Here is a 20,849-nt window from a genome sequence, read left to right on the forward strand (position 1 = left end):
AGCTATTGTATTTTATGATTCTTTTCCAAATGTAGAAATGCTCTCTGCAGTTACAGATCAAATTTCCTTGGCATCTTGTCTCATATTGTCACACCGCAACTTTTGAATCATTTAGATTAATGCTGCATTTGCTGTTTGTAATTAGTTCTGTCAAGTGTGCATTCATTAAATTAATCATCTATTCAGTTTTATAATAAATAATTGAGCATGCATGTTAAAGTTCCATTAAGAGGGGATCCAAATTCGTTGACATACCAGTTAGTTATCAGTCCTGAAGGCCAGAGAGAGAAACTTTCATCCAGACTACTAGATTTTTAACCGGCACAGTCTGTAAAAACCTGGGCGTAATTTTGGACTCTGAGCTGAATTTTATCCCACTTATCAAAAATACAACTAAGATTGGTTTTTATAATCTTAAGAATACAACCAGATTCTGGACACACACAAAAAAAATAGATAAAAGGAAAGAACCAATGCTGATTCTGTGACCGAATTCCAACAGGAAGTGCAGTTTGAATTTCAAAATAACAACATTGAACAAATTTGAAAATTGAAGGAATGCAGTCCTCTCTAAAAGTGTTCAACGTATTGGCTTCAAAATGTTCTTACTTGACAGGAGAGACCCTGCTGATTAAAAAAAAAGAAAAAAAAACTCTGAGCATCTCTGGTCGGAGGTCATGACCTTTCGTCACCGTGCCTCGGCGACATGACACTAACTGACCGTTTGTCAGTAAAACTGAACTGGAGGCTGACTGAGTTTAGAGGAAGTTGTCTCTGATCACACGGCTTCAGTTCCACCGTTCTTCTGTCCGCCCTGCAGGAGACGGAGAGACGCCGATAGATGAAACTGACACAAACAGTTTTTCACTGGCATTTTTTGCTAAACTGTCAGTTTCGAAGTGCTGATCGCATGAAGGTGTGACCGGTTCTTCATATCAGGTGGAGGAAGGGAGGAAGCTGACAGCGAACCACAACTTACGAAAGCTGAAGGAAGTGTGATAAGAGGTGAACTTCTGACCTACAGCTCTGCAAAGGTGTGACTGAATGATCGAACCGTATTGGAATTGATGTTTAAAAACTGTTTGAGAATGGAAAGAATGAAGAAGCGCAGACATGCTTAGGTGTGGAAGAGATAAATCAGACTGGAGGATATCTCTGATTCTGTCATGGAAACACAGCCACATCCTGACAGGTGAAAACTGCCTCTCATCACATCAAATTATGCACGGGAACTTTTCAGAGTGAAAGCTACCACAAACAGATGTAAACTAAAACAAACGCACACATAAACTCCAGTCCTCAGATGTGTAAATCCACCGACATGAGAGATGATGCTCGACTGGACACCAGGATGAAAACCGCTTCATCTGAATCCAGACAGAAAACGTTTCCCATGTGAGTCCGAGACGACGAGACTCTTCAGCGTCTGGTGAAAGACATGCAGACGGGACGTGGGTGGGAGTGAAGCTCCACCTCCAGCTCCACCTGACGGCTGATAAATGTCGGGACGGTTGACGATGATCAGACACACAGAGCGATGAGGACAACCTGGAAGATGGAGCGGCTGAAGCTTCTGCTGCTGCTGCTGTGGAGCTCAGGTAGGACTCTGCTGCTTCTGGAACTTCTGGAGCTCGGTGAGGACACAGTGTCCTCTTGACAACTTCCTGTCCTGCACACACACTTCAAAACCCTGAATACTGCAGAAGAACACAGCAAATGCCAACATGCTCGGGTTATGTCGCCGTGTAGTCAGAGAAAAAGACACTCTAGAAAGGTCTTGGGGCCTGTGTCTTGGTTGACTGGGGAAACTGTCCTACATGCACGGCACAGTCGTGGTCAACAGTTCATCTCATGCTCTCTAGATGGACAATCACAACAAAGACACAGAAAAGATGAGTCTTCTCTTGAAAAGTGGTGTAAACGGAGCCTCGGTGTGAATTACAAACGGAAAATGTGGAGTTTTGTGTCCCACACTTTAAAACTTCAGGTCAAATCAGTTTGTTAGATCTGCTTTTAGAAATAATCTAATTCTTGACCTTTGAACTCTCTTGGCCCAGTCTGGATGCTCTTGACCTGAGCTGGACTCTTCATACTTTCAGCTCATCTTCAGATCAAACATGTTTCATTGGAATGTTGAAGCCGCTCGATCAGAACTGAGAATCATTCAAACCTGATGAAAACTGAACTCTCTCCATGTTTCCTCACAGGAGTCCATCTGGAAGACGGAAGCCATCCTGCTGGTAAAGAAAGTCCTGAAAGATGAAGACAGTGATGAATCTTTGCTCCTGCTGACTTTGTGCTCTGTGCTCAGATCCTGATGATGAGTTCAGGCTGGTGGGAGGAAGCTCTGGCTGTTCAGGCGGAGTGGAGCTGAAACACCTCGGAGAATGGAGACCGGTGGAGGACTATAACTGGAATCTGAAGCTAGCAGCGGCAGTGTGTGAACATCTGGACTGTGGCTCTGCCGTTTCCATGAAGGGAACAGTTGAGTCATCAGTCAGACCCGTGTGGAGTGTCCACTATCACTGTTCCCAGTCTCCGTCGGATTGGAAGGACTGCTTCACGTCCTCTGATGCTTCCTCTTTCATGAATCTCACGTGCTCAGGTAAGGCCAATGAGGTTTCACTAAGCACATGTTCTCAGCATGGTGAGCTCAGACATACAGCTTTTAACACAGCATCAGAATTGGTCAATAATTAAAGATGCAAGATAATTGTCAGCCATTGTTCAAATAAACCGTCGGCTTTCATATGAGGGGTTTTCTTGGAAGTCAAGTAAAGAAAAAAAAACAAAAACAGATTAATTTATCAAAAAATTGAAAATAAATAAATGAATAAAAATACTCAACAAGAGTGAAATAAAGAATAAATACATTACAAAAAAGGATCAGATGCTGAAGCTGAGGCATGAAAATGTTTCAATTATCCATAAATATTAACGTATGTATGTGTGTGTGTGTGTGTGTGTGTGTGTGTGTGTGTGTGTGTGTGTGTGCCAGGGAAGCAGCAGAGTCCTACCTCAGCATACACAGACACACCCACAGAAAATATAGTGCACGTTTTACATTTTGTCATCAGCCTCACTGTCAGAAGAAACACGCTGCTGTGGAAACACGTTTTGTTTGTCATGAAACAGTCTGCTGTAATGAGTTTGACTTTGTAGGTAGAGTGTTTGTGTTTGAGGTTGTAGGCACAGTGTGTGTGTCTGAGGTTGTAGGTACAGTGTTTGAAGTTGTAAGTACAATGTGTGTCTGGGGTTGCAGGTACAGTGTTTGAGGTTGTAGGTGCAGTGTGTGTGTTTGAGGTTGGAGGTACAGTGCTTGTGTTTGAGGTTGTAGATACAGTGTTTGAGGTTGTAGGTAGAATGTTTGTGTTTGAGGTTGTAGGCACAGTGTGTGTGTGTCTGAGGTTGTAGGTACAGTGTTTGAAGTTGTAAGCACAGTGTGTGTGTCTGAGGTTGTGGGTACAGTGTTTGAGGTTCTAGGCACAGTGTGTATGGCTGAGGTTGTAGGTACAGTGTTTGAGGTTGTAGGTGCAGTGCATGTGTTTGAGGTTGGAGGTACAGTGTTTGTGTTTGAGGTTGTACCGTATTGGCCTGAATATAAGACGACTCCGATTATAACACGACCCCTATTTTTCAAAGATCATTTTGTGAGAAAAAAAAAAATTCTGAAGACAGTAAGGTCACTCATAAAACAACTTTTTATTATACAATTATTATAAACTCAAAAACTCACAAGTGAGATAACATCTCACGAGATATAAAATGAAAAAATATATTCTCTTTCTCAAAATAAGAAACAATAAGCAACAAACAAGAAGCCTCAAGGGGTCAAAACTGCATAAATGATGTAAATAACTTTCCAGTTCCTTCAGCTGAATCAGGCTCTGGTGATAGGCATTCTGTCTTTCTGTTTTTCGGTGACGTTTCACTCACCCTTCTATCAATCTCTCTGAAGCGTCGCTCTTGGGACCAGGAAAGCTTTTCTCATAGTGTTAGCATCTGTAGGCGTTTTTTCTGTGCTCTCCAATATTGGAGGAGACACTCTGCTCCACCAGATCTCCTGCGGCTTGGCAGTTGTTTGATGACTCTGCTGCATTGATCACCATCAGTTTAAAGTTGGTATTATAACTTCGCCTCTGTTGTTTGCTCAGTTGTCCAGCGTTTGAGCCCCTTTGTTCCAGATGATCCGCCATTTTTCATCAGATCATTTGATCTCATTTCATCACTCCACTCGCTCTCTGGTCAGTCATACTATGGCTCCATCCAGCGGTGTGGATGCGTATTGACCATCTACCGTAAGTCCGCGATTATAACACGACCCCACTTTTTAGGATGCAATTTCTGGAAAAAAACATCGTCTTATATTCGGGCCAATACGGTAGATACAGTGCTTGAAGTTGGAGGTACAGTGTTTGTGTTTGAGGTTGTAGGTACAGTGTTTGAGGTTGTAGGGATAGTCTTTGAGGTTGTAGGTACAGTTTTTGTGTTCGAGGTTGTAGGTACAGTGTTTGAGGTTGGGGGTACAGTATGTGTTTGAGGTTTTAAGCACAGTGTTTGTGTCTAAGATTGTTGGTACAGTGTTTGAGGTTGTAGGTACTGTGTTTGTGTTTGAGGCTGGAGGCACAGTGTGTGTGTCTGAGGTTGTAGACAGTGTTTGAGGCTGTGGCTACTGTGTTTGTGTTTGAGGTCGTAATTACAGTTTTTAAGGTTGTAGGTACAGTGTGCGTGTTTGAGGTACAGTGTTTGTGTTTGAGGTTGGAGGTACAGTGTTTGAGGTTGTAGGTACAGTGTTTGATGTTGTAGATACAGTGTTTGTGTTTGAGGTTGTAGGCATAGTGTCTGAGATTGTAGGCACATTGAGGTTGTAGGTGCAGTGTCTGTGTTTGAGGCTGAAGGTAAAAATTTTTTTGGGCTGTATTCACAGTGTTTGAGGTTGTAGGTACAGCATTTGAGGTTGTAGGCCCAGTGTTTGAGGCTGTAGGTACAGTGTTTGAGGTTGTAGGCCCAGTGTTTGAGGTTGTAGGCCCACACAGAGAGTCTCATGATGACTCTCTCAGCTCTTTCTCGGCAGCACTGAGTCTATATGGGGTCCATTTATGGAAGTTTGGTCCCACTAACCCTCTCTGTGGTTGTTCTGTCGTTGTTGCATCTCCTGATTGTGTCATGGCCAAGCACTTAAGAAAACCCAGTGATGAGCCTGTCATTGCATTCAGGTGTGTTTAAGCAGGGAGAGAACAAAATCATACTGGATCATACTGAATCCTCCGGAAACAGCATTGGGCACCCCTACACTAGATCGTCTCTTCAGGCCTTGAGGATTAGAGTACAGTAGAGGAGAGAGTTACTTTATTAATCCCAGACTGGGAAATCCCAGATTCTACTAACAACACCATCTGGTTCTTCAGCTTTTGGTTTTATTCCCATTCTGTGTCCTCCTGTCCTGTGTTCAGACTCGGTGCGACTGCTGAATGGATCCAGTCGTTGTTCAGGCAGACTGCAGGTGAAGACTAACCCGACTGACCAGACCTGGTCCTCAGTGTGTGAAGAAGACCTGGACCAGCAGGATGTAGAGGTGGTGTGTCGGGAGCTGGGCTGTGGGGCTCCTTCAGTCCTGCAGGGGGTGCTCTATGGAGACGGGCAGACTCCCAGGTGGAGCCCAGAGTTCCAGTGTGAAGGCCATGAGTCTGCTCTGCTGGACTGTAGAAGCTCAGGCTCAGCTAGAAGCAGCTGCTCACCTGGTAAAGCTGCTGGACTCACTTGCTCAGGTAGAAGAAGAGTTGCAGCTTCCACTCCTCTTTTCTGCAAACACTTCATCCCCTCAAACTTCTCTCTCTGCTCTGGGTTCAGGGGGCGATGAGTTCAGGTTGGTGGGAGGAGCCAGTCGCTGTGCAGGTACTGTGGAGCTGAGATATCTTGGCGAACTGAAACCTGTGATACACGGTGTCAGCATGACAACTGCAGCTCTCATCTGTGAACATCTGAACTGTGGCTCTCCTGTTTTGATGCAATCAAAATATGTGTCAGCGCAATCTGTGTGGAGTATCAACTCAGATTGTGTTCAATCTCAGTCTGATCTGTTGAACTGTGTGGAATCGTGCCGCTTGTCTCGCACAGTCAACCTCACCTGCTCAGGTATGCTTTGCTGAACGTTTAAAAAACTTTTTTTCTCACTGGTTTACATGTAGATTTATTTCACACTGCCTCTCTGCTCCTTCAACTTGTTACTCAAACCAGAGATCAAAATGGTCTTGAACAAAATCATGTTATCAGAAAAATATCTCAAATCCACCAAGGTCTGATGATCAAAATGCCACAACTGCTGGAGTTAAACTGAGTTTCTCCTGTCTCCTCTGGTTGACCTCCTGTCCTGTGTTCAGACTCGGTGCGACTGCTGAATGGATCCAGTCGTTGTTCCGGCAGACTGCAGGTGAAGACTAACCCGTCTGACCAGACCTGGTCCTCAGTGTGTGAAGCAGACCTGGACCAGCAGGACGCAGAGGTGGTGTGTCGGGAGCTGGGCTGTGGGGCTCCTTCAGTCCTGCAGGGGGCGCTCTATGGAGATGTGCAGTCTCCCAGGTGGAGCCCAGAGTTCCAGTGTGAAGGCCATGAGTCTGCTCTGCTGGACTGTAGAAGCTCAGGCTCAGCTAGAAGCAGCTGCTCACCTGGTAAAGCTGCTGGACTCACCTGCTCAGGTAGAAGAGGAGCTGCAGCTTTCACTTCCTTCTCTTCACACTCACTCCATCCTCTCACTCTTCTCTCTCTGCTCTGGATTCAGATCCATTCAGACTGGTGGGAGGAGCCAGTCGCTGTTCAGGGACCTTGCAGCTGCAGCTCCTGGGTGAATGGAGACCAGTGTTCAACTTCAAATGGAACAAGAAGGAAGCTGCTGTTGTCTGTGAACGTTTGGGCTGCGGCACTACTCTCTCTGTAGAACTGAGCGTACACTCCTCAGACACTCCTGTGCAGTATCGTTCCACCAAATGTGCCCATTCTGAGTGGGATCTGTGGGACTGTGAAACCTCTGAAGATGACGACACAATCCTGAATGTCATCTGCTCAGGTAAGACCATATGAGGGCCGCTGAGAGAGCCGTTGTATAAATTGAGGTGGATGAAGTGGAGACTCTCAGTGTTTGAAGGATTTATTGGTCGTTCTTTTCTGCAATCAAACTGTGTGAATAATCAACCCTGAGCTGGAATTCAGAGTAATGGGTAGATGGAAAGATTAATAGAGTTCATCAACTGTGTGAGTTATATGTCAAGAAAAAAAAATCTAGCTTTGTGCTGAGTGAACGCGTTTCATCTTTGGAAAAATCATGCTGGATGTTTAACAGTGAGGTATTTGTGAACGCCCAGTTGGAGGTGCATTGTTTTTTTTTTTCTTGGTTCAAATTCCAGTTTCAGCAAGTAGAGCATTAATGTAACCACAACTTAGGCCCTGTTTGTACAACTCACAGTAAAAATACAAAACTCCCATGGTATTTTGGGTGTCTGTTAAAGGGCAACTCCGGTTTTTTGACACCTGGACCTTATTTATAGGTGTGTGCATGCTCATATACTCACTCAGACAAACATCGTGCAGCTCGGAGTCCTTCAGAAGTTATTTAGATCCAAACGATGTAGCCGCACTAGCGGGGGTGCCACAGCAATGGAGCGTTAGCGCGGGACATAATCTCTGCAAAGTCGCTCATTTCGGCTGTATTTCTTCATCCATCGGCGCTGGGTTGCCTTTCGGTCGGAAGGGGGGCCTCCGGCGGTGTCCCGTTGCCTGGCTCGGAGCGCGCATCCGCCGGGCGGCGGAGATCTGGATTCTCCCGGCGAGGAGAGAGCTCCGGCCGTCGCGCGTCCCGCGGCCGGCGTGGAGCGCGCATCCGCCGGGGAGCAGAGATGCGCTTCCTCCCGGCAAGGACAGCTCCGGGCCGTCGCGCGTCCCGCGGCCGGCGTGGAGCATGCATCCGCCGGGGAGCAGAGATACGCTTCCTCCCGGCGAGGAGAGAGCTCCGGCCTCGGCGCGGCGGGCCGTCGCTCGTCCCGTGGCCGGCCCGGAGCGCGCATCCGCCGGGGAGCGGAGATACGCATCCTCCCGGCGAGGAGAGACATCCAGCGGCCCAGCGGCCGCGCGTGAGCCGTGCGTCTTCGCCGGTGTCCGGAGCCTCCGTGGAGCAGCTGAGGGCCATTGTCCAACTCGGCCCATGGAAGTCAGACGCCGGGGCACCGTGACAGCCGAGGCCGACTCAAAGTGCCTTTCTGCTGGGGAGAGGAGCGCCGCAACGTTCCCATCCGAGCTAATTGTGGCTAAGTTAGCGAAAACTGTCAGATCTTTACCTGACCCACCTGAAGACGGTAGACGAGCTGACTTTATGATAACTCTGGCGATGGCTGAAGAAATACAGCCGAAATGAGCGATTTTGCAGAGATTATGTCCCGCGCTAACGCTCCATTGCTGTGGCACCCCCGCTAGTGCGGCTACATCGTTTGGATCTAAATAACTTCTGAAGGACTCTAAGCTGCACGATGTTTGTCTGAGTGAGTATATGAGCATGCACACACCTATAAATAAGGTCCAGGTGTCAAAAAACCGGAGTTGCCCTTTAATATGACAATGGTGGTTGGTGTTCATCCTCCGCCTGCTCCAGTTTTCTATGATTCACAAATAAAGAGAGACTTTTTGCTCGCCTGCTCCCGTCTCTGACTCAGGTCTTAGGTCCAAATTACACTAAACCTGAACAGTTTTCAATTGAAACACTGACATGGAAACGGGTCTTTTTTTTTTTTTTTTCGTCTTTGGTCCAGGCTGTTGGTGAATGAGCTCGGGTTACCAAACACGAGAGGTATTTCGAGAAAGAGTGGGCACACCCCGTCCTTACCCCATGTTTAGCTCCATTTTACTTCTGAAAAGTAATTAACGCAAAGTAAAGACAGAAGTGATGTCTTTATAAGATTGAATATTAAATGCAAAAATAAGAAAAATCATAAAAACTTAAATTCAATTCAGCTTTATTTATGAAGTGCCAATTACAACATGGTCGTTTCTAGACACTTTTACAGAGAAACCCAGCAGATCCACATGAGCAAGCATAAGCGACTGTGGAAAGGAAAAACTCCCTTTTAACAGGAAGAAACCTTTGCAGAACCAGGCTCTGAGGAGGAGAACCCTGCCGAACCAGGCTCAGAGGTGGCGGCTTTCTGCTGTTCCGGTTGGGGAGAGGGGACAGAAAGAGAAGGAGATAGGGCAGACAGTTTCTTGTATCTACATACATTTCATATATAAACACAGGGTACATAGGCTACAAGAGGAACAGTCATCAGTGACATGTAGCAATACAATGAAATGACAGTAGTACAATGAAATTACATTTAACGAGAGAAGGAGCAGAGCTGGGAGCCAGTTCCACAAGGTAGAACCCAGGTTTCAGTAAACCTTACACCCACTGGGTCCGGGTTACCTCGATTAATCAGTGGAGCAGCTGTTTTGATTGAAGCCCAATTAGAATTCACCCATTGGATCCAGGCTGTCTCAATGGATCAGCTGATTGATGTTCTGTCTGCAATCCCTCAAGCACGGCTCTAGTCCACCTCAGAGACAGCCTCTTGGTTCAGAGTTCTGGTGTTCTGACTTTTTGGTCTCCCACAGTGGAAAGAGAGAGAGAGGGCGAGAGATCATTTTATTTCCATTGAGGTGGACACAGGTTCACAGATTTATACAATAAATCCACGACTCATTTTCCCAACATCACCTTACAGAATAGTTACATAATAGTTGAGAGAGAGAGAGTGAGAGAGAGAGAGAGAGACAGAGACAGAGAGAGAGAGAGAGCGAGCGAGCAGGCGCGACCCCTAACTGTAAGCTTTATTGAATAGAAAGGTCTTCAGCCTCGTCTTAAAAACCGAGACTGTGTCAGCCTCCCTTACAGACACTGGGAGCTGGTTCCACATAACAGGAGCCTGACAGCTAAAGGCTCTACCTACCTCCTGTTCTACTTTTAGAGAATCTAGGAACCTCCAGCAGACCAGCACTCTGAGAAAGAAACGTTCTCCTGGGGCAAGTATGGGACTAATAGCTGTTTAAGATATGATGGTTCCTGGTTGTTCAGGGCTTTATAGATTAAGAGGAGGATTTTGAATTCTATTCTAGATTTAACGGGAAGCAGTGAAGGGAAGCTAATATTGGGGTGATATGATCTCTCCTACTGGTTCTTGTGAGAACTCTTGCTGCAGCATTTTGAACGAGTTGGAGACTTTTTAGGCAGTTATTGGGACCCCCTGATAGCAAGGAGTTACAGTAGTCTACTCTGGAGGAACAAATGCATGGATTAATTTCTCAGCATCGCTTTGAGTCAGCATGTTCCTGATTTTAGAAATATTACGCAGGTGAAAGAAGGGGGTCCTGCAGACCTGTTTAATGTGGGAGTTAAAGGATAAGTCTTGGTCAAAGATCACTCCCAGGTTCCTCACAGTGTTACTGGTAGTTAAAGCAACACCATCTAGGGTCAGTATTTGATTAGATAATTTTTCTCTCAGGTAGTTTGTCTTGTAAGATGACCAGAGTATAAGAAACACTGAACATGAAACAATTCTTCACCAGTACTCATTAATGGTTGAATGTCTGTCTCCTCTGGTTGACCTCCTGTCCTGTGTTCAGACTCGGTGCGGCTGCTGAATGGATCCAGTCGTTGTTCAGGCAGACTGCAGGTGAAGACTAACCTGTCTGACCAGACCTGGTCCTCAGTGTGTGAAGCAGACCTGGACCAGCAGGACGCAGAGGTGGTGTGTCGGGAGCTGGGCTGTGGGGCTCCTTCAGTCCTGCAGGGGGCGCTCTATGGAGATGTGCAGACTCCCAGGTGGAGCCCAGAGTTCCTGTGTGGAGGCCATGAGTCTGCTCTGCTGGACTGTAGAAGCTCAGGCTCAGCTAGAAGCAGCTGCTCACCTGGTAAAGCTGCTGGACTCACCTGCTCAGGTAGAAGAGGAGCTGCGGCTTTCACTCCTCTTCTCCTCAGACACCTCATCTTCTCACTCATCTCTCTCTTCAGGGTTTCCTGAAATCAGGCTGGAGGGAGAAAACAGTCGCTGTGCAGGTTCTCTGCAGATCAGAAGCTCTGGAGTTTGGAGACCAACATATGCCTTCGAATGGTCTTTAAAGACAGCAGCTCCTTTCTGTTCACATCTGAACTGTGGCTCTGCCGTGTCTGCAAAATGGACACTTTCCATCAACTCCACACTGACAATGATTCTCACTGATGACTGTTTTCAGTCTGGATCTGATTTCATTAAGTGTGCAAACTTGCGTGAAATTCCCATCAGCAATAATCTCACCTGCTCCGGTAAGTTGATCTGATTCATGAGGTTTTTCTTATGTTCCTCACTGGGCTCAGTCAGAATTAAAATTCTGCAGAACACCCTGTGTGTGTGTGTGTGTGTGTGTGTGTGTGTGTGTGTGTGTGTGTGTGTGTGTGCGTGTGTGTTTTTCAGACCTGCTGCTCCATCCCGTCATCTCCGTGTCCTCCTCTTCCTCCATCCTCGGGGTCTCTGAGGCCCAGCAGCAGGGGCTCCAGGTGATCTGGGGCTCCACCTTCACCATCAGCTGCTCCATCCAGCCGCAGTACCCAGGAGGCTCCTTCCAGCTCACCTTCACCTCCTCCAACGCCTCCTACAACTCGACCCAGCCGGCTGTCAGTCACTCTGCACACTTCCTGTTTCCTGCCGCAGAGCCCGCCCACCGGGGAAACTACAGCTGTGTTTACCACCTCCATGTTTTTGGAAACAACTTCACCTCAGAGAGTCGCCTGCTGTCTCTGTCTGTGTCCGGTAAGAAGAACATGTGTCATTTTCAATAGTTTATACGACAAGGCTTTAAAATTGATGGTCAACAGGACCAGAGGCAGGCACAAACTGGCGTGTTTGTGACTTTATTCTGCTTTCTGAGGCATATAGGTTTGCTTGGCTCAATAAAAGTGAGCATTAGTGTGTTGTTTGATGGTAGGATGAGGTATTGTTTGAATGGTAAAATTACTATCATAAGGGCCCTTCGAGAATGCTCCTCCCCCTCTGTACTGAGACCCACTCTCCGCCTCTGGTCAACACCAAAAGTACCACCCAACAGGCCCACTGCCCTCCACTGAAACCCTGCCCGACCACAAAGACTTCTGCTGATAAGCAAGAAAAAACCTGAGCAAATGACCCTGCCACAGGCATAAACACCCCAACAGCACCACAGCAACAACAACAACAGCAACAACCCCATCCACCACCACCGCAATACGAAACCGCCTCACCTCCCACACTCACTCATTCATCTCCCCACCCAGGTGTTCTCTTTCTGATTCATAGTAGGGAGGACTCCACTGGACCCGTGGTGGCTGGGACAGACATGTTTGGTCTCTGGTCCAGACCAAGAGGGGCCAAGATGGATGGACTCTTGATGGTCTCACTGTCAGCAATCCTCAGACAGACGACTGATTGTTCTCTGTGCTCAGATCCAACAGCTGTGATCATCAGATGGGTGGTGGTGCCGCTGTCTCTCCTGCTGCTGCAGGGGGCGCTGTGGCTGTACTTTAAGGTACTGTTCACCTCTCTGCTGATGCTCTGCAGCTCTGGGTGGAGCCAGACTCTCCGTCACTCCTGTGTGTCGTCATGTCTCTGCAGGCCAGCAGGGGGCAGACCGGCGGACGGCGAGCTGAGTACAGCAGAGGCATGAAGTCGGTCCACTGAACCGTCCTACTGCGGAAGACGAGATGTTTTCAATGTTTTTTTTTCTGAGTATTTTTATTATCTGCCAACACCCAACAATCATAAGTTTTGTTAGAGGTGGCAGACACATGAACAGTTTGCATTTTGAGGATTTGTCGCTTAACAACTTAAAGTATTTGAAAAAGTCCTTTTATAACCTGCATCATGCTTTCTGTGTCGGCGTGATGACCGCAGTTTGCTTTGGAGCGTACGCGGAATCACTGACTCCTCTCATGCGACATTTTGGGCTCGAGACGGAACGTGTTCCACGCATTTCCAATGATCCACACATCCGCAGAGACAAACATGCTGCACACGTGGTAGAAAATTTTTTAGGTGGGTCGCTTTGTCGCTTCATCATCAGTGCATTTATTAGTCAGATAGCGATGGGCGACCCTAAGTTCTCCCCAAGCCGCGGCCATTAAATGTTGGTTTGATTTCATTCCATTCAATATTGTTAATCAGTGATTAGTGGAATTGGTACGAAGACCCGTCTCCTCGGGCGACTATTCCGGCAGCCTGAGCTGTTTATCTGCTCTTTGAGAGCAGACTATTTGTAAAAAATGAAGCACATACATTGTTAGTGTATCACCATTTAGTATTAGTTTATTTTGCTGTTTTTTCCTCTCTAAATTGCGGGGCGGCGGCACCCGAGCATCCTCTCTTGGCAGTGATCATGGAGATACGATCAGTTCTGTCGGCAGGCCTTCTCATCCTCGCTGTCAGACTTGCTGTCTCCGTCCACAAATTTTTCGCCATCTGGATGTCTCTGTAGTTTTTCAAACCTGGACTATAAAAAAGGGGGTACCGCCTGATGGCTTCACAGAGTCCCCCTTCGTAGTTGGTGTCAATCGTTCGTTTGCTATGGCGCTTTGGGACCCCAGTGGACAGGAGCTGATGATGATTGTTACTTCACACGGACCAATGCGAAGCGATTTGGTACATCTGGTATGGCTGACTGAAAGAGAACAGAGCTCCGTCTTTAGCTTTCTGAATGCTTTCCATATTCCATGACCCAAATCCTCCATCCTTCCCCCCTTGTGTGAACTGCTTGTTGCCCCAGATCGGGGTAAACTGGGACTGGTTGAGCTGAGTGGTAGATCTGGAACAGACTGTTGTTCTATATCGACTCAGGCAGGTGGCGCTGTACTGATGAAATAATATGAAGCTGATGGAATTTGGGCAGCCATGTTTGAAGTTGGCAGGTTGGAGTTCTTCCCTTTCACAGAGGAGATGACATAACTTAGGGCGTAGTTGAGCCTTTATCGTTCCAGATGAATTCAGTAAGGAGTTTAATTTTTGTCAAAGAATAATTTTGATAGTGACAATGAGAGTGTTTGAAAACAGAGGAATTGTGGTAGGCTATGCATTGTAACCACATTTATTCATTTAATTACTGATATAGGCAAGAAGGACCAAGAATCCAATGATCCAGATACTGTTTCTAATAAGGGGTCGTTCCTACTCAGGACCAGCTCGCCTCTTTTGGGACTTATTTTGATGCCTTGGTATCTAAACTCCTCAAGGCTTGTTGTAAATGGGGTGGTGACAGTTGAATTGTGTGTTTCTCCGTTATTAAAAGCATCAATACAGAATTTGCATTTCTAATAATTTCATGTCCTGAAAAACAAAACAAAACACCAAATTGTTCAATTAATGGAGTCAAATCAGGAATACTGTCCTTTAATTTATTAAGAAAAATATATCGTCAGCATATCAAGCTGCGTGATGGTTTGTCTCCTCAATTCTAATACCTGATATCTCTGTTCAAACAGCCATGGCAAGGGGTTCAATAGCTAAAACATTTAACGGTCAACCCTGTCCAGCAGATCTTTCTTGGTTGATGGATTTTCAGATGGTTTGATTTGTCAAAATTTCAGCATTTGCGTTGGTATATCATTCCCCTCGGTCACTGGGCAGGGGGGAGGCCGGCAGCTGTGGATCCCCTGCCCAGTTCACAATAAACCCTGTTTTATTTAGCTTTATTTACTCTTTCATTTACTATGCACTGATGCTTTTGTTACTTAATTTTGTTGTGTTTGTTTTGTGTTTTTTTTTCCTTATATATCTGTGTATTACCATTTATTTTGTTTTTGAAACTAATGCCATATGCTAAAAACTGTGTTATATGCTAAAACCTGACACATTTGTAATATAATGGAGTCCGATGGTTCCATATGTCTTACTCTGTGCATGTTGCGGTGGTGGCAGTGGCTGGGGAGTTGGCTGATTCACGACAGCTGTGTGTGTGTGTGTGTGTGTGTGTGTGTGTGTGTGTGTGTGTGTGTGTGTATGGTTGTTGTTGTGTTTTGCATTTCTGGTTTTGTTTAGTTCTCTTGTATTATGATTATTATGATTGGCCCTTTTTTATGCCATGCTCCTTACGTTAATTGTCATTTATTTCAGAGGAACCCCTTCAAAACGAGATGGTGCATCTCAAGGGGTTACTCCTCTATAAATAAATGTTAAATAAATAAATAAATACATTTAGAAACTGGATTCATTTTAGGAATTCTTGACCAAATCAAAATCTGAGTAGCACATCAAATAGGAATCCTCGTTCTGTCCTATCGAATGCTTGGCAGGCGTCCACTGAGAACATTGCTGTATCTGCTGTTAGAAGAACGAGTCTTAATGTTCTTCAGAGTGTTTCCTCATTGTAAGATTCTTCCTATATATTAAGGAGTGGTTGAATTTTCTATAGAACTCTGTTGGAAGCCTGTCTGGTCCAGAAGCTTCCCCACTGCTCACTTCCCCAATGGCCTCAAGAAGTTCCTCTGGGGTTCAAAGGTCATCTAGTTCTGTCCTCGCATCATTTGTTGTCGTTTGGAATCATAACAGATCAAGAAAGGAGATGTTCTTTCCTGTTATTAGCATATTCTCGTTTGTATAGACATTTGTGAAAATGTTCAGACTCAAGTCATTTCTGATGGGTCTGTAGTGATGTTGTCAGTGGAGGATTTCATGCTGATAATTGTTCTCTCTGCTTGTATTTTCTTTGTCTTCCACGCCAGTAATTTACCAGATTTTTCCTCTTGATAGTGTTTGTTTGGTCCACATCAGGTTTCTTCCACTTTATTGGATGTTAGTTCATCATATTTGGCTCACATAACGTAACGTTTTGGTGGATTTTTTGGAGTCATCTCCTTTATGCGGGGCGTCTGTGGCTCGGTTGGTGGAGCAGGTTGTCTTCCAACTCATCTTGGCCCTCCCGTACATCGAAATGCCCTTGAGCAAGACGCTGAACTGCTCCCACTGGATGGACTGAGCGAATGCATGGCAGACGCCTCCACTGGTGTGTGTGACTGTGTGAACATGATACGCAGTGCGCTATGGGCTCTGCTGTAGCGGAGTGAAAAGCATTTTGTAAGTGTAGTCCATTTACCCTTTGTGTTCTGCAAATTTCAGTTATACTTAAATCTTTCATATAATTAGCCAATGCTTTCCTTGTTTGTTGTTGGATTGTGTGTATCTGTCCAATACTGGATCCAGGGGGGAATGAGTGTCGCCTCTAACTAGATAAACTCCCTCCCAGGCAGACATGTTAAGAACACATTTAAAAAAAAGATCGATTATCTTCATTAGGGCTGTAAAGATGTATAAAGTTTAGTTTTTGTGTCAGCATATTACCTTGTACAGTGGGATATCTGGAGGTCAATATGTATCAAATATGTATTTCAAATGTGTGACAACTGAATTTTTTGACTCATAAATGACATTAAAAGTGAATCATCCAAACTGCTTTTTCATTGCTTTCTTCAGGTTGCACATTTTATGACCACTAAACAAAACCAAGAAGACTGGTTTTTGGCTTTCACTCCCCGAATGCAAAAAATGGTTCAAAATTCAGTTTGACTTGTTAATCCCAGGTAACGTAGGAGACTGACGTCAGCAAACTTGTTGACAAAAAATCCTCCATATAATCAGATTACAGATTGGCATCAACTTGATGCCTCACGTAATTTCAGTTGAACTCAGCTTTGTTTATACAGCACCAAATCCAATACAGTCGTTTCTCAGCGCTTTGGCAGAGAAAACCCAACAGTTGCACATAAGCAAGCAAAAGGGACTGTGGAGAAGAAGAATCCCAAACCACTGCAGAACCAGCAGGGGCGATCTGGGCCCAGGGAGCCAAGTGTGCAGCTGGTGTGCAGCAGGCATGATCAGCTGGGGAGGCAGGTTGACTGACTGGGCTCCTACGGTTTACTGCGCCCCCTTGTGGACACAGGATAGCTCCATGGTACAACAAACAATTCCAAACGTTTAAGAAATCAGTTTGAAAACTAGAGAAGAAATGGCATCCAACCCAATTAGGAGTGTTTCTTACTGCCTGAAGAGAAAGTTTGTTTATATAGAATAAAAACTCTACGCAAAACTCAAACTGCCTACGATTCCTCCTTCTACAGACTCTGCGATTTTCGGCCGTCTCAGACAAAAGACAACGATCGTGAGAGAATCGTGCCGACCTTCTCACAATCATTGTCAATCAACAACGATCGTGAGATCCATGAACAGCTCCTGTCATTTACCCAATGAAATGACAGGAGCTGTTTCAGGACCATGGACAGCACTCAGTCTCAGTCTCTCTCTCTCTCTCTCTCTCTCTCTCTCTGTGTGTGTGTGTGTGTGCGTGTGTTACATGAAAGAAAGGATGGGGTCAGTCGTCAGTGTAACACATTAGTCTTTATTTTTAGCAACAACAGCAACAAACTTGACAGTTTTCAACGTGCATGTTGTATCGTTCTGCTGATGGCTCACTCTATTAGAGACAGGCATTTTAAAACACACATTAAAAGATTCAAATTACAAGCATATTATCACAATACTTCCTGTAAACATTTTCTAAGAAGGTATTTACAATCAGTGAACTTCTTTCTCATGTATTCTCCCATGAACTGTTTCACCTTTTTAACTCAACCAAGAACTGTGTTTCAAGAACCAGTATTTATTATTGTCTCTGTGTTTCTATGTTTCTCTGTCTCTACGTTTCTCAAAATTAATAGACTGTACTCCTGAGATCGTGTCTTCCAGATAGTTTCTTTTTCAGTGTGACAGATCAGCCGTGTTTGTAGTTTTCACCCTCATATTCAAAAACTTCATTTCCTCCTTGCTGTGGCTCCAAAGCATCTTATCTGCAAAAGCAGCAACAAACAAAACAGTTTCTATGTTCATGTTGCAGCGCACTGCTGACGGCCTGCGTCTGCCGGAAATACTGAAGGAACACAGCTCCCCCTGCTGGCTGGTTTCTGCAACTGCGTAAAGTGGAACCACACCTGGAAAACAAATGAAATCCCACCCAGAATGCAATCTGGGATCTGATCACGTTTTAAAGTCCTTTGACTGTTTTCCATTATTTCAGATTTTCTATGGGAGGTAAATGGGGGAATATTTTAATCAAGTCTTTTTATTTTAATCATGTCTTTGAAAAAAACTTTTGGTGTCTCTTAAAAACACTCAGTGCCACGTGTGTGTGCGTGCATGTGTTAAACAGTGTGTGTGTGTGTGTGTGTGTGTGTGTGTGTGTGTGTATGTGTGTGTGTGTGTGTTCTTGTATTTCTATCCTTGTCGGGGCCAAATGTCCCCACAAGGATAGCAAAACGTGGAACGACGTGCCTTGTGGGGACCTTTTTCCGGTCCTAAGTAGGAGAAACAGTGTTTTCTTGACCATGTTGTTGTTACTGAAAAAAGTAAAAGTGCAAAAACATTTCTTTAGGGTTAGGCTTTGTTGTGGTGTGGGTTAGGGTTAGGGTAAGGGTCAGGGTTAGGGGCTAGACATGAATGGGAGTCAATGGACGGTCCCCACAAGGATAGAAATACAAGACTGCGCGTGTGTGTGTGTGTGTGTGTGTGTGTGTCACAGACATAACAAAATGTACAAAGTAAATGTTTGTCGATGTTTCAGCACCAGAACCACATTAACTTTCTCTCTCACACACTATGTGTGTGTGGGCATATATGCATGTGTGTGTGAGTGTTTGTGTGTATGTGGTAAGCAATGCACTGTGTGTACATGTTGATCCCGCACCATGGATTTGTTATTTGAACATTCTCTCTCTCTTGGCGTGCCCCGGCCCCACTCAGGCGGAGAGCCCGGTTCTCCTGGGCCGGTGCCCAGAAACAACCGACCCCTGTCCTCCATCCACACCCGGCAGGCACCAGGACACAGGGCTGGAGCAGAGGTCATGACCTTTAGTCACCGTGTCACCCGGTGGCCTGACACTAATTCACCGTTCGTCAGTAAAACGGAATTCAGCGTCGACTGCGTTCGAAAGGTGTCACTGATTATCAAAGAGCCGATGGTGTGAAGGTGTGAGCGGTTCTTCATATCAGGTGAAGGAAGGGAGGAAGCTGACAGCAGAACCACAGCTTACCGAAGCGACGGAAGTGTGATAAGAGGTGAACTTTTGGCTCTGCAAAGGTGTGACTGATTGATCGAACCTCATTGGAATTGACATTTAAAAACTGTTTCAGAACGGAAAGAATGATGAAACGCAGACATGTTTGGGTGTTGTGGACATCAGTTTTCAGGCTGCAGGAGATACATTGAGATAAATCAGACTGCTTTAATCTCTAATTCTGTCATGGAAACACAACCACATCCTGACAGGTGGAAAAACAGCTTCTTATCACATCAAATTGCGCAAGGCAGCTTCTCAGAAAATGAGTTCTGGGTTAACATCGTTACAACAGCAGGAGTAAGAACCTCGCCAAATATCCTGAGTTAAAACTGCATCAAACAGACATAAAACTCCAACGATATGAAATCATGGCCAAATACATACAAACAACAATATTCAGATGTGCAAATACACCAACAAACATGGAGTACAGCGATGACAGAGAGATGATGGCAGACTGCACACCAGGCAGTACCAGACCGGGGGCCTTACCCATAAAGCTCGCTGCGCACAAAACGAGCCCCAAACGTTGTGCAGCGGCTCCTCTGCGCCAAAGCTGGTACTTATAAAAATATTGATTCATGCTTTTGTTTGAACGCGGCTGGACTTCTGCAGCGCTCGTTATGCTGGAATTGAGGAGAGTTTACTGAAGCGTCTGCAGCTCGCCCAAAATGCCGCAGCTCGCCTTTTATCTGGCACATGAAAATACGTCCACATATCGCCAGTGTTGTCGTCACTTCATTGGCTTCCTGTTGCTACCGGATTGATTTTAAAGTTCTTTTATTTGTTTTCAAATCTTTAAATGGTCTTGCCCCGCCATATTTGTCTGAACTGTTGGTGCCTCATGTGCCGGGTCGTGGCCTTAGATCAGCAAACGCTCCTCGCGGTTCCTGACACAAATCTCAAACGCAGCGGTTCCCGAGCGTTTTCTACTGCTGGTCCGAAACTGTGGAATGATTTACCTCTGAGCATAAAGCAATCGGATTCTCTTCCTGTTTTTAAGTCCCGTCTTAAGACTCATTTATTTTCTTTGGCTTTTAACCAGTGTGAGACTGTATTTTACTGAAAAGTTGTCAGTGTTGTCTTATCAAAATTTTCATATCTATTTCTATTGTTTTTACTTTGTGTTTTGTACAGCACTTTGGTCAACACTGCTATTTTTAGTAGTGCTTTATAAATAAACTGGATTGGATTGGATTGGTCCAGACCTCCAGGACTCTAACAGGGTCCAGATCCTCCATTACTCCAGTCTGTTATCAGTGAATTTTCAGAACTTTTATCAATAATTAATTCCAAATACAACAGAATTGTAATAACCGGTGATTTTAACTTACAAGCTGAAAACATCTTAGACTCAATGTAGAGAATTTTTAAACCTTTTAAAATGTTTAGATTTTAAACAACATGTCAAACAACAGAGGAGCCACCCTGGACCTGGTTCTAAACCTCTAACCACCCTGGACCTGGTTCTAAACCTCTAACCACCCTGGACCTGGTTCTAAACCTCTAACCACCCTGGACCTGGTTCTAAACCTCTAACCACGCTGGACCTGGTTCTAAACCTCTAACCACCCTGGACCTGGTTCTAAACCTCTAACCACCCTGGACCTGGTTCTAAACCTCTAACCACGCTGGACCTGGTTCTAAACCTCTAACCACCCTGGACCTGGTTCTAAACCTCTAACCACGCTGGACCTGGTTCTAAACCTCTAACCACCCTGGA

This window comes from Salarias fasciatus, chromosome 11 (genome assembly GCF_902148845.1).
Source record: "Salarias fasciatus chromosome 11, fSalaFa1.1, whole genome shotgun sequence".
In the NCBI taxonomy this organism is placed as follows: domain Eukaryota; kingdom Metazoa; phylum Chordata; class Actinopteri; order Blenniiformes; family Blenniidae; genus Salarias; species Salarias fasciatus.